This window comes from Eulemur rufifrons, chromosome 4 (assembly GCF_041146395.1).
Source record: "Eulemur rufifrons isolate Redbay chromosome 4, OSU_ERuf_1, whole genome shotgun sequence".
Taxonomy (NCBI): Eukaryota; Metazoa; Chordata; class Mammalia; order Primates; family Lemuridae; genus Eulemur; species Eulemur rufifrons.
In genome coordinates, this window is record NC_090986.1 from 7,324,620 (window position 1) to 7,338,657 (window position 14,038).

Here is a 14,038-nt window from a genome sequence, read left to right on the forward strand (position 1 = left end):
TAACTTAGTTTAGCAAAACTCTAAGGATATAGATACAAAAGTATTTGAGAAACCTTTTTAAGTAAATATTTCAGTAAAATATTTATTAATATTATAAATTTATAAACTTTCAGCCCTTTTACATCTATTTTGTCTACTCATTCTTAGCAACTATATTTGGAAAAATCTCATGAGACATTAGGCAAATCTAGCGGTCACCTTAAGTTAAATTTTCTATTAACCATTTTTATATTACTGTATGTTAGGAAAGTATCATAAAAGTAATAACCTTAAAGTTGAATGCATTACCTATTTTGCTGATAATTCAGATGTAGTTGTTTTTATTAAACTAGTCATATTTACCAAAAGATTTACTCAAGTTACATGAACTTCAAAAATATCTGGGCTTGGCAGGGTGCGGTGGCTCACGCCTGTAATCCTAGCACTCTGGGAGGCCGAGGTGGGTGGATCGCTTGAGGTCAGGAGTTTGAGACCAGCCTGAGCAAGAGCGAGACCCAGTCTCTACTAAAAATAGAAAGAAATTATCTGGTCAACTAAAAATATATATAGAAAAAATTAGCCGGGCATAGTGGCACATGCCTGTAGTCCCAGCTACTTGGGAGGCTGAGGCAGGAGGATCGCTTAAGCCCAGGAGTTTGAGGTTGCTGTGAGCTAGGTTAACGCCATGGCATTCACTCTGGCCCGGGCAACAAAGTGAGACTCTGTCTCAAAAAAAAAAAAAAAAAAAAAATCTGGGCTTATTTATTTAATTTATTAATATGAGTACTCATTTATTTTTAAGTTAATTTAGTACCATATAGACAATAAATACATGTATAGGCATGTAGACAGAACATATAACTTATATAGGTACACATGTATGCATCTAAAAGCAAATATAAATGAGTAGTTCATTGTAAAAGAGAGTAGAGCTTTAGACATGACAGCAATCTGTTCACCCACAACTCTTGTGTATCCTTGAAGAAAAACAGGTGTACCCTGCCAAAAGAGGAAGAGCCTCTATTGTTTTGTCTTTGTTCCTCAAAGGGTCCTCATGTTCCATTAAGTTTCTTTTATGTCTCCTCATGTGTTGTGAAAGTTGGCAAGAGAAAAGAAAAACAGATGGTAGTAAATGGAAGAACTCTTAGAGGAGCCTGTTTGAGAGGATATTTTCCAAAAAGCCAACGTAGTTGTACATTTTTGTTGGCAAAAATTATGTCAAGGGGAGGAGAGACAGAGGGAGCACATATAGTTAGCATGAGTTTAAGAAGAGAGGAATTCAGTAGACCAAGAAGCTATTTATTTGAGAGGTCTCAAACAGATATATATACACACAGTCTAAATATCAGTGCTAATTAAGTGAACTTCTGATTATAGAGTTCTTAAAAGTATTTTATGAGATCTGGGTAAATAGCAAAGATTCCTGCTTCTTGGATTTTGTTTTTCTGAAATTTACACCAAGGAGTTGTTACGGAGATGGGGCATGTTTCTTTATTAGAGGTCTAGTATAATCACTAAAGCTGTTTGTCTTAATGAAATGTTTTTTTTTTTTTAATATATATTTTAGTTGTCCATATAATTTCTATTTTTAGTAGAGACAGGGTCTCGCTCTTGCTCAGGCTGGTCTCGAACTCCTGACCTCGAGCGATCCACCCGCCTCGGCCTCCCAGAGTGCTAGGATTACAGGCGTGAGCCACCGCGCCCGGCCTGAAATGTTTTAATAAACTGTTTATTTCTGAGTATATGGTTTTATTTAGCATACTCTAAATATAAACCAACACTTTAAATCAAAGACATACCTGAATAAATGCCTCAAAACCAACACAAATGAACATGCATGAAAACAAAACCCAAAAGTCTTTATGGCCTTAACCAATATCTCTAAAGAGGGAGCAAAAAGTTGTAGACCTTTCAAGATCCATACTCCTCCCAGTGACAGCTTAAAGAAGTTTGGTTAGGTGCATGTGATATGCAGTCCACCTCTTCAGGCCATATTTTTCTAGATTCTCAGCTTCTCAAGTGACCATCAATCTACAGAGGCCAAAGGGAGGATTAAAGAAGACAGAAAGTAAAACAGGAAAACAAAAGCTGTCCATGGGAGTAGAAAAGATTACAAATGTTATATCCTGACTTGGAAGTTAAAATAATTCACCTAGATTAGTTAACTGATATAACAGAAATGATGAGAATATGTCAGTTATTGGACTGGAGCAATTAATAGTTCATTCAGTAGGACCACCAACATTTTAATTGTATAACAAATTAAATTTGCATCTTTCTCATGACCCTTCCCATCACAATTGTGTTACTCACCATTAATTATTAAAACTTTCTAATTAGTTATGCCTTCCTGGGTTCACCTAAGCTCAACTGTTGTAACTATACTCCCAGTCACCCTTCCATCTTTGCTTTACCTTGCCTAGTGCAAACCACATCACTGCTCTGCTTGTCTGTTTCTTTGTATGTGTTGGCAGTAAGACACATGCCTCGGGCCGGGCGCGGTGGCTCACGCCTGTAATCCTAGCACTCTGGGAGGCCGAGGCGGGTGGATTGCTCAAGGTCAGGAGTTCGAGACCAGCCTGAGCAAGAGCGAGACCCCGTCTCTACTAAAAATAGAAAGAAATGATCTGGCCACCTAAAAATATATATAGAAAAAAATTAGCCGGGCATGGTGGCACATGCCTGTAGTCCCAGCTACTCGGGAAGCTGAGGCAGTAGGATTGCTTAAGCCCAGGAGGTTGAGGTTGCTGTGAGCTAGGCTGACGCCACGGCACTCACTGTAGCCCGGGCAACAAAGCGAGACTCTGTCTCAAAAAAAAAAAAAAAGACACATGCCTCCATGTCAATTCTAATCAAATACTGGTATGAGATTTTCTTCAAAATCTATAAATTTTTTTATTATTTTCTTATTTGGAACGTCCCATATGCTTACTATATTGAGGTAATGCTATTGGACTAATCATTTCTAAAAAGGATCTTAGATAAAAAATTTTGGAACCCAGTAAAGTAAAAATTGTTTATGACATAAATATTAAATTGTGTGTTGAGTAAGAAACACTTTAGTTATCATTTTAAAAGATTCAATGCTCTGAAAGTATATTTGAAAAATGAATGTTTCCAATTTACCTGAAGCAATACACTTTTAAAAAGTAAGAAAATATAATTAAAAAGGAGATATATTTTACTACAATTCACGGAAAACATATACACACAAACTAAGCAAAAACAACAATTAGGTTTTTTTATTGCTGCTATAATCTGTTTTATCACATTACAGGGATCGTGACATCCTTTGTGTGTAGCATCACGTAGGCATCATGTTACCATTGTTAATGGCTTCCATGCATTTTCACCACACATTATGGAACCAGGCTCCACTGTTGCACATTTGTTCATTTTCAGATAAAGCTGGGGTAAAAACACCTTCATGCTCATTGCTGTCACAATTCCTGATGATATGAACTGAGAGATACCCAAAACAAAGGGACTGGATTTTATGCTAAAGTTTCCCAAACTTAGGTCAGATGTTTCCAGTGAGGGACATTACGGGGACCAAGGACACATGAATGCCTGTGAATTTCACGCAGTGTGGATCAGGCAGGGCCTGGGTTGGAAGAAGACTCTGGGTGTCTCAGGGAAGGGAAGCTCTGTCCTCTTGCACATGGGCTGATATGCCACAAATTGTCATGGGATTCAGTGTTTCTTTACTGCTGGGACTGATGACTGTCAACCTAAAATAATCAAAAAGGTCAGAATCTAATTTAAGGAGAGTATTCATGTGCAAAGGTTAAGGATGACTTACCCAGGAGCATAGATTCAGGGTAATGTAAGCTCTAATTAGTATCAGTTACAAGTGGGTTTTTAAGAAAAAGAAGGACAGGCAGTTTCTAAGTTTATTAAGAATTTACATTAAAATTTCATAAGCTATTGATAGGCTATATTGTTTTTTTCTATCACAAATTCCAGGAATCATCTCTCTGCCTATTTGGCATCTACAGTGTCTTCTAGAACATTTAGGACAGATTTCTACAAAAGAAAATAACTTCACAAGGCAGCAATCAGTCATTACAGCTCTTTCTTTGAATGTACTTGGTATCTTCTGAACTTGAAACTGAATCACAATCCTTGGGGTCCCAAAACTCAACCATGTTTGCACACCTGCATTGAATAGGACCTAGAATCTCAACTTCCCCCTCCTCCTGTTGCACAAATGTTCATAGATGTGTGGAAGGCACCTGCACATCCCCCACATCTTCAAGACCTAAACCTGTAGCTCCAAAATTTAAATCCAGGTCCTGGGGTTCTTCATAATATGTTAGAGCCTTTCCATGAGGAGATCTCTCCTACAGCTTCCCCCCAACCCCTACCCCTCCAACTGCAACACCCAAGAATACAGAGCCAGGTTGATACCACCTAGAATCTGCATATATAAGATCTGACCCCTACCTGGGATTCACAAGACAGGATCATATTTTGACCTGAAGATATACAAAAAGTCTAGGGGAGACATTTCTGCATTGAGAGAGATCAACATAGATATCTTAAAGCCCTATTTTTGGAGTGGGGCCCTCTGACTTTTCCAGATCTTTTCCATTGAGCTGCTGTGTTAGTGGGTGTTAGGGTATTCTTGTCCTTTCTCCTACTCCAGAGTTAGCTGATCATGAATAGGCAATAGCACACAGCTAATCCAGGGTCAGCTGCTTCACTAGGGAAGGCTTATTCTCTCTTGTGACCTACATAGTGAGCCTGACTTTCTCCCGCCTGGATCACCATGTGAGCATCAGACTAATGTCACTAGGGACTCTTTTTTCCAGGACCGGGGAGACTTTGACACATTGGGGTTGTGCTGTGCAGACTGAGTGCAGGCTGACAACAGGGTTTAATCCTGATTCCATCTCAGAAGGAGAGAAATGAATGAACTAAGGTTTGTTTCTCCCCTCACAGAAGAAATCTCCTTGGTTGGTGCCCAGATGGGAGTTGTTCCAGTGTCTTGGTCCTTGGGTAAATAACAAGGAGGAGGTCTGGAGATGCATACTGGTAGGTAAATCAATTGCCTCATTTTATCTGGCCACGGGAAAACCAGATGAAAAAGTCAAGGTCTTTAATGTCCAGAAACTTTCAGTCCAGAAAAGATGTATAAATGGTTGCAATTAGCATCTTGTGTTCAGTACCAAGAAGGGAGGTGTACAGGGGACTCAGGCTTCCTTTACACCACTTCCCTTATGTTGTTGTGAGTGCTGATGTCAATACTGAAGGACAATTCATGAAGAGAAGAGTTGTCATTATCATTATGATTATTATTTCTATTGATTTTTGCCTTGTTGAGAATAAATATTTAGCTTATAAGATAATTTTTCTAGAAAGCCCTAAGTGTTTGGGTTAAATTGTTTATTGTTATTTTATAGAATAGATAAGGATAGAGTGTAAATGATTAAAATCAAACAGGCCGGGCGCGGTGGCTCACGCCTGTAATCCTAGCACTCTGGGAGGCCGAGGCGGGTGGATCGCTCAAGGTCAGGAGTTCGAGACCAGCCTGAGCAAGAGCGAGACCCCGTCTCTACTAAAAATAGAAAAAAATTATATGGACAACTAAAAATACATATATAGAAAAATTAGCCGGGCATGGTGGCACATGCCTGTAGTCCCAGCTACTCGGGAGGCTGAGGCAGGAGGATCGCTTGAGCCCAGGAGTTTGAGGTTGCTGTGAGCTAGGCTGACGCCACGGCACTCACTCTAGCCCGGGCAACAGAGTGAGACTCTGTCTCAAAAAAAAAAAAAAAAAAAAAAAATCAAACAAATTCTGTGAGTGTTATTTCTCTTGGGCAGGCTTAAGAAAGACAGAACTGAAAACAAACCAGCAGCATAGAGATGAGAAGCCCTGGGCCTGCTCCCTGCCCAGCCCTGCCCAGGTCCACCCTCTTCTGAGCCTGGCCCATGCTGGCTCCTCCCTGGAAATCTCCCCTGACAGAACTGACTAGAAGAGATTATATTTTGGGTGGCTGCTCAAACTGTCTTTCCAAAGCTAGCGCTCACAAGTTTTTAAATCACAAAAGCAGGTAAATAGGAAGAAAGGACTATATATTTTGGGGCCTTATTTTTTTCTCATCAAAACCTGTGTTTCTAGAGACATCCCACCTAGCAACCTTTTTTTTACTCCTACAGATCCAGTAGTTTCTCCACAAGTTATAAAAAGGTAAATATAAACACAACAATGAAACATCCCTATGAAGTATACTCCACCTTTCTTTTTGTATTGCTCCTGTTTGTTTTAGCTTTTTTTTTTTTTTTTTTTTTTTTGAGACAGAGTCTCGCTTTGTTGCCCGGGCTAGAGTGAGTGCCGTGGCGTCAGTCTAGCTCACAGCAACCTCAGACTCCTGGGCTTAAGCGATCCTCCTGCCTCAGCCTCCCGAGTAGCTAGGACTACAGGCATGCGCCACCATGCCTGGCTAATTTTTTGTATATATATATTTTAGTTGTCCATATAATTTCTTTCTATTTTTAGTAGAGACAGGGTCTCGCTCTTGCTCAGGCTGGTCTCGAACTCCTGACCTCGAGCGATCCACCCGCCTCGGCCTCCCAGAGTGCTAGGATTACAGGCGTGAGCCACCGCGCCCGGCCTGTTTTAGCTTTTATTATATATATTTTCTTCTTAAAATCAGTGATAGGGAAACATAGAGAAATACAAAGACTGGGTCTTTCATCTGAATCCTCCTTGGAATTTGGGGATATTTAGTACCTGGCTCCCAGGATCACACTACGATGTCCCCAGCACCAGAGCTCTGTAACATGCTTGTGAGCATGTGGCACCTGCTCAGTAAACACTGCATTAACACATGTGTGCATGTTGTTTTACAAATGTAGACTCACTCAGACATTACTGTCTTCTCCAGCCTTCTGTAAACTTGAAATGGCCAACAAAGAATGTGATCTTTCAAGACAGTATTTGTGTTGTGATAAAAGTGTTGGGTGTAAGGGACTCTGTGTGCTGTGCCTGCTGTCTCTAGCTGAGTGCTACTGATAATGGATCTAGGGAGAGCATCATCTGCATTAGCAGGGGCTTGTTATAGAAGCCAATTCTTAGACCCCTTCCAACCACATTATTTAAAGTGGGGTCCAGAATCCCAAATAATTTATATGCACACTGTAGCTTGAGAGACAAGACTTGGCTGTCTTTCTCAGCCCAGTCTTCTAGTTAATGTGACATGGCCAATTTGAAGACAAGCCATCACTTGTGCCCTCCTTCACAAATTCTGTTTTCTGTGATTAGATTCAGATTATGATTTAATTTTCCCACTCATATCACAGTGGTGATTATGGTCCATCTGTGCTCATTGTCAGCGGTTCCCTGTTTGTCCCATTAAACCGACGGTAACTTAATTCATTTGGTTAACAGATTGACTGCCACACTAGAAAAAACATTTTTACCTGGGGCCATGGTTTTTTATTAAAGCAATCCTTTCTAGTTTGTTATTTTTTATTGTTTTCTGTGCATGAGTTACATGTAACGCAAACCATGTTTTCAGAATTAAATTCTCAATATTAATTGTAACAATAAGAACACCAACAAATGATAAAGATTTTCACAAACCAGCTGCAGAGTTTTGCTTGATGAGGATCCAGGGGCAAAACTAGCCTGAGCTAAATACAACTCATATGGTAGTAAGTGTCTTAAGGTGCTCTCTGCAAGATTCCTTCACTATTAAGTTTACTAGTTTCTCTTTGTCATTAATGCTATCTTGGGGAAATTTACTGACTGGTGTGTATAAACAATCACATTTAATGCAAAAACTGTTCTTTCTTTTTAGTTTCACGGCTTGCTTTGGAGAATAAAGTATCTCATTTGTTGATGGGAGATACTGCTTTTGAAATTGGTAGATTTAAAACAGTCATGCCTCAGTCCTGTTTGTTCCCATTTTTTTCTCGCCTGTCACAAACATATGCTTCTTTATTCTCTGTATTTGCAGAGAAAAGAAACAAGAATTAACACATAAGTAATATATTTAAGCATCTTAAAACTTTAAAATATAACAGGGCATATAGAATAAATGGGACAAAAGTTGAAAAAATATAAGGCTCAGGAACAATAGCTCTTATTTTATTTTAAATCATTGTTGTCGTCTCCATAGTATGTTTAAAAAATATTGACAGATGTAAAATTTTTTTACAATTAAATATATTTATACAAAAATCTTCTACTCTATTAATGTGTATATAGTTACTATTTGTATGTATTGTGTGGATAAAATGTAAGCATTGTTTGATCAATTTTGTGTTGCTGCCTCTTTAACTTGTTTTCATTACTCTTCTCAGTTATGAAAGCTGCTCTGAACATTCTGTTGAGGTTGTCTCTGTATTTTGGGGTACATGTACCTTTGAGTTAAATTCTAAGTCAGATAAACTGGGATAAAATCCAAGCTCTACTGTTTTCTTAATAATTGGCAAAATATTCTCATAAAACAAGAATACTATTATTTTTCTCATAGATTATTTTTGTGGTTTTAAGCATTAATATATAAAAAACTGCAACAATGACATCTAGGCTATAGTAAATGTTCAAAAAGGATTGTTGCTATTCTTGCTATTATGTTATAATCTGTATGTTTTATAAAACTCTTCATTGCATGTTATCCATAAAATTTTCCCTCTCTGTGGTTGAAAATGCATTGACATCACTGGTGAGCTTGTTAGAAATGTAGAGTCTTAGGCCTCACCCAGATCTCCTGAATCAGAATCTGCATTATAACAAGATCTGCAGTTCATTGTAGAACCAGATAAAATTTGAGAAATATGCTTCTAACTCCCCATGACTTTTCCACCTGAGGATCAGACACAACTGATTCCGTATGATGAAAATATAGCACTCAAAAGTATATATTCCTGTGTTGATGCTTTAGTTTTATATTTAGTATTCTATATAAGCATAGTATCAGGCTGGGTGTGGTGGTTCATGCCTGTAATCCTAGCACTCTGGGAGGCCGAGGTGGGAGGATTGCTCGAGGTCAGGAGTTCGAACCAGCCTGAGCAAGAGTGAGACCCCGTCTCTACTAAAAATAGAAAGAACTTAGGCAACTAAAAATAGAAAAAAAAAAATTAGCTAGGTGTGGTGGTGTGTGCCCATATTCCCAGCTACTTGGGAGGCTAAGGCAGGAGGATCGCTTGAGCCCAGGAGTTGGAGGTTGCTGCGAGCTATGCTCATGCTATGGACTCTAGCCCAGGCAACAGAGTAAGACTCTGTCTGAAAAAAAAAAAAAAAAAAGAAGCATAGATACTATATTAACTTTGTGGATCTTATGTCATTCTGTTTCACAGGGGTAGAGAATGCCTTAAGGAATATTAGTGTGTTAAAGTATAATTCAGGTCACTCGTATATGGTAGAGCCAGCACTCTTAACCTCCTTATTTTATCTTGGTTCAAATTAAGAACTGTGCCCATGGCCACATGGTCATTTATATATTTATTTTTGATTTTTTTCAGGGACTCTTGACATTTAGTTATATAGCCATAAAATTCTCTCTGGAGGAGTGAAAATACCTGGGTCCTAAGAACTCGTCCCATGGCCACATGATCAATGTGTTATTTGTTTATTTTATTTTATTTTGTTTTTTTATTCCAGAAAATGTTGACATTCAGGGATGTGGCCATAGAATTCTCTCCAGAGGAGTGGGAATGCCTGGACCCTGCTCATCGAAGTTTGTATAAGGATGTGATGTTAGAGAACTACCAAAACCTGGTCTCTGTGGGTGAGAATAACTTACCTCCATAATGTCTAATATACCGCAAGGGATTTATTTCTTTCCTTTGCAGAATGTATCTTGGGAATTAGTGCTTTGTGTGAATGAGTTGCATATTCCTGCTTACAGGAAAAAATGAGGGGTTTATTAATATACAAAAAATCATTGACCTCATTATTTACCTTCTTTCTAGAGGTGATTTGCGAGTTTCAATCTAGTTTAGTGGTGATTCTAGAAATTCAGTAATATAAAATATTGTCTGCACCTTAAAATCTATTTACTCCTTTTTAATTTTTGATTTAGTCATACTTGAAAGTGAAATGCAGAATCCACAAATTTAAAATACGTCCTGAATATTCTACAGCGTCTGTCAGGAAATAGTGTTTTGGAAAATAATTTTCTAAAATCTTCTATAATATTCGTTCTTCTCTACTGAGTATAATACTAAGTTGAAAATTGAGGAACCCCAAGCAAAACTCATGTGTCTTTTTCTACTGAAATAGAACTTGCTGTCTCTAAGCTGGACCTCGTCACCTTTTTGAAACAAATGAAAGAGCCTTGCAATGTGAAGAGAGAGGAAATAGTAGGGAAACACCCATGTAAGTGGGAATGAATGAAGCAGATGACACAGGTGATAGGTCCAAAGGTCAAGGAAGAAGCCAGACCTTAAAGTGTGGATTAAGAAGCTCTGGCACAATGAATCTACTTTTTGAGAAGCTCAGGTTTATTTCTCTTGCTCTCATAGAAGAACATCTTCTCTCTCATGCTCTTAAATTATCTGAAGATTGATTCTCCTTAAGAATGTCAAAAATACTATCTGAGGATTCTCTTTGTCCTTCAGTGATCTTTCATCAATTCACAGTGAGAGCCAAAGTTCTCCCCTTGGCCTGTGAGGGCCTACATGATCTACTCATCCATTCCCTTGAGATCCTGGAAAAAATCTGTGCATATTTCAGAGTGCTTCTATGTTGAAACCATTTTTTAAATTCTGGTTTGTTTCATGTCACAAGTGTGTAAACATAGTTGTGGACATAGTGATATTCAGAAGTCCCAGGAATACTATAGACAGATGTCAAATATTTTCTGTTTTATTAATTTCTAATCCTATGGAGGTTTGAAAGATGATTCTAGAGAAATTGAGACTGTATAATTTAATCAGAGTATAAAGCATCTCCCTTTAATTAAATATTAAATTGCTTATTAAACATTTAATTATGTATTTAATTTTTAAATATTTATTTTGAAAACCTTACCATATATTTCACATAAACAGTTTTCTTTTTCCTAGCCTGAACTAAATTAGAAATTTAGGCTGGGCGCGGTGGCTCACGCCTGTAATCCTAGCACTCTGGGAGGCCGAGGCGGGTGGATCGCTCGAGGTCAGGAGTTCGAGACCAGCCTGAGCAAGAGTGAGACCCCGTCTCTACTAAAAATAGAAAGAAATTATATGGACAACTAAAATATATATATACAAAAAATTAGCCGGGCATGGTGGTGCATGCCTGTAGTCCCAGCTACTCGGGAGGCTGAGGCAGGAGGATCGCTTGAGCCCAGGAGTTTGAGGTTGCTGTGAGCTAGGCTGAAGCCACGGCACTCACTCTAGCCCGGGCAACAGAGTGAGACTCTGTCTCAGAAAAAAAAAAAAAAAAAAAAGAAATTTAAACTATATATGCACAATCTCCACATATGTAAACTATTTTAATGTATTGCTTTTCCTATAGAATTTTTAACTAAAAATGGTCTATGGGAAGCTTAAAACATTGTCCAGCATATAGTAACAGTTTGTTACCTTATATATTAATAATTATCATTTTATAATTTTGTTTAAGTATGCAACTTACTGAGGATGTGTCCTCTAGGGTCATTTATTTGCTCATCTGTTCTTTCCTTCTGACATGTGGCTAGTTTTTTTACAAATATAATTTTTACGTTTTTGAGGTGTACATCTTGATGATTTGATATATGTAGACATTGTATAATGATTAACACAATGAACTTAGCACATCCATCATCTCACATAGTTGCCAAATTTTGAGGGGTGAGAACACTTAAGGTCTACTCTCTTAATCTACTTAAGATAGTATTACTTAATTGCAAACATACAATATGGCACTCTTAACTATATTCACAATGCTGCACATTATATCCCCAGAATTTATTCATCTTGTAAATGAAAGTTGGTACTCTTTGACAAACATCTCTTCATTTTTACACTGCATCCCCTGCCACTGTTGGTACCCATCATTCTTCTTTTTCCTTCTATGATTTCTGCTTTTTTAGATTCCACAAATAGCTCACATCTTATGTCTGAACCATACTCTGCTATCTGTTGGGAATAATCTGCTGTAAATATAGGAAAGTAGATTACTCTTTGTATTACTGGGTTTTTTTCCCCCCTTTGGATATATACCCAGAAGTGAGATGGAAGGACTGGATGGTACTTCTTTTTTTTTTTTTTTTTTTCCCCCAGCATATTATGGTGTACAAATGTTTAGGTTACCTATATTGTCCCTGCCCCCCACCCCTAGTCAGAGTTCTAAGTGTGTCCATCCCTCAGACACTGTGCATCGCACTCATTATGTATGTATATACCCATCCTCTCCTCCCTCCTCCCATCTGCTCAACACCCAATAAATGTTATTCCTACATGTCCACTTAGGTGTTGATGAGTGAAACCAATTTGATGGTGAGTATATGTGGTGCTTATTTTTCCATTCTTGGGATACTTCACTTAGTAGAATGGGTTCCAGCTCTATCCAGGAGAACATAAGAGATTCTATATCCCCATTATTTCTTACAGCTGAGTAATACTCCATGGTATATATATACACCACATTTTATTAATCCACTCATGTATTGATGGGCACTTGAGTTGTTTCCACATCTTTGCAATTGTGAATTGTGCTGCTATAAACATTCGGGTGCAGGTGTCTTTTTTATAGAGTGTCTTTTGTCCTTTGGGGTAGATGCCCAGTAATGGGATTGCTGGATCAAATGGTAGGTCTGCTTTTATCTGTTTAAGGTATCTCCATGTTACTTTCCACAGAGGTTGCACTAGTTTGCAGTCCCACCAGCAGTGTATGAGTGTTCCTGTCTCTCCGCATCCATGCCAACATTTATTGTTTTGGGACTTTTTGATAAAGGCCATTCTCACTAGAGTTAAATGGTATCTCATTGTGGTTTTGATTTGCATTTCCTGATGATTAGAGATGTTGAGCATTTTTTCATATGTTTGTTGTCCGTTTTTCTATCTTCTTTTGAAAAATTTGTATTCATGTCCTTTGCCCACTTTTTGGTAGGGTTGTTTGATTTTTTTCTTGCTGACTTTCCTGAGTTCTGAATAGATTCTAGTTATCAGCCCTTTATCAGATGTGTACCATGCAAAAATTTTCTCCCATTGGGTAGGTTGTCTGTTTGCTCTCGTGATAGTTTCTTTGGCTGTGCAGAAGCTTTTTAATTTGATCAGGTCTCATTTATTTATTTTCGTTGTTGCTGTGATTGCCTTTGGGGTCTTCATAAATTCTTTGCCTAGGCCAATGTCTATAAGAGTCTTTCCCACATTTTCTTCTAGAATTCTAATAGTTTCACCCCTTAGGTTTAAGTCTGTTATCCACTGTGAGTTGATTTTTGTGAGAGGTGAAAGTTGTGGGTCCTGTTTCAGTCTTCTGCATGTGGTTATCCAGTTTTCCCAGCACCATTTATTGAATAAGGATTCTTGTCCCCAGAGTATGTTTTTGTCTGCTTTGTCAAAGATTAGATGGCTATATGAGGATGGTTTTATATCTGCGTTCTCAGTTCTGTTCCACTGGTCAGTGTCTCAGTTCTTGTGCCAATACTAAGCTGATTTATTTATTTTTTTAAGATAGTTGAGAAAATTTATTTATTTATTTAATTATTTTTATTATTTTAGCATATCATGGGGATACAAAAGTTTAGGTTACGTATATTGCGCTTCCTCCCCACCCCCTAACAAGAGCTTCAAGCATGTCCATTCCCCATACAGTGCGTATCGCACTCATTATGTATGTATACACCCATGCCCCCCCCCCACATCTGCCCCGACACCCAATTAATGTTATTCCCAAATGTTATTCCCAATTAATGTTATTGCCCAAAAGTGGGCAATGTCCTTTGCCCACTTTTTGGTAGGGTTGTTTGATTTTTTCTTGCTGATTTTCCTGCATTCTAAATAGATTCTAATTATCAGTCCTTTATCGGATGTGTAGCATGCGAAAATTTTTTCCCATTCCGTAGGTTGTCTGTTTACTCTCATGACAGTTTCTTTGGCTGTGTAGAAGCTTTTTAATTTGATCAGGTCCCCTTTATTT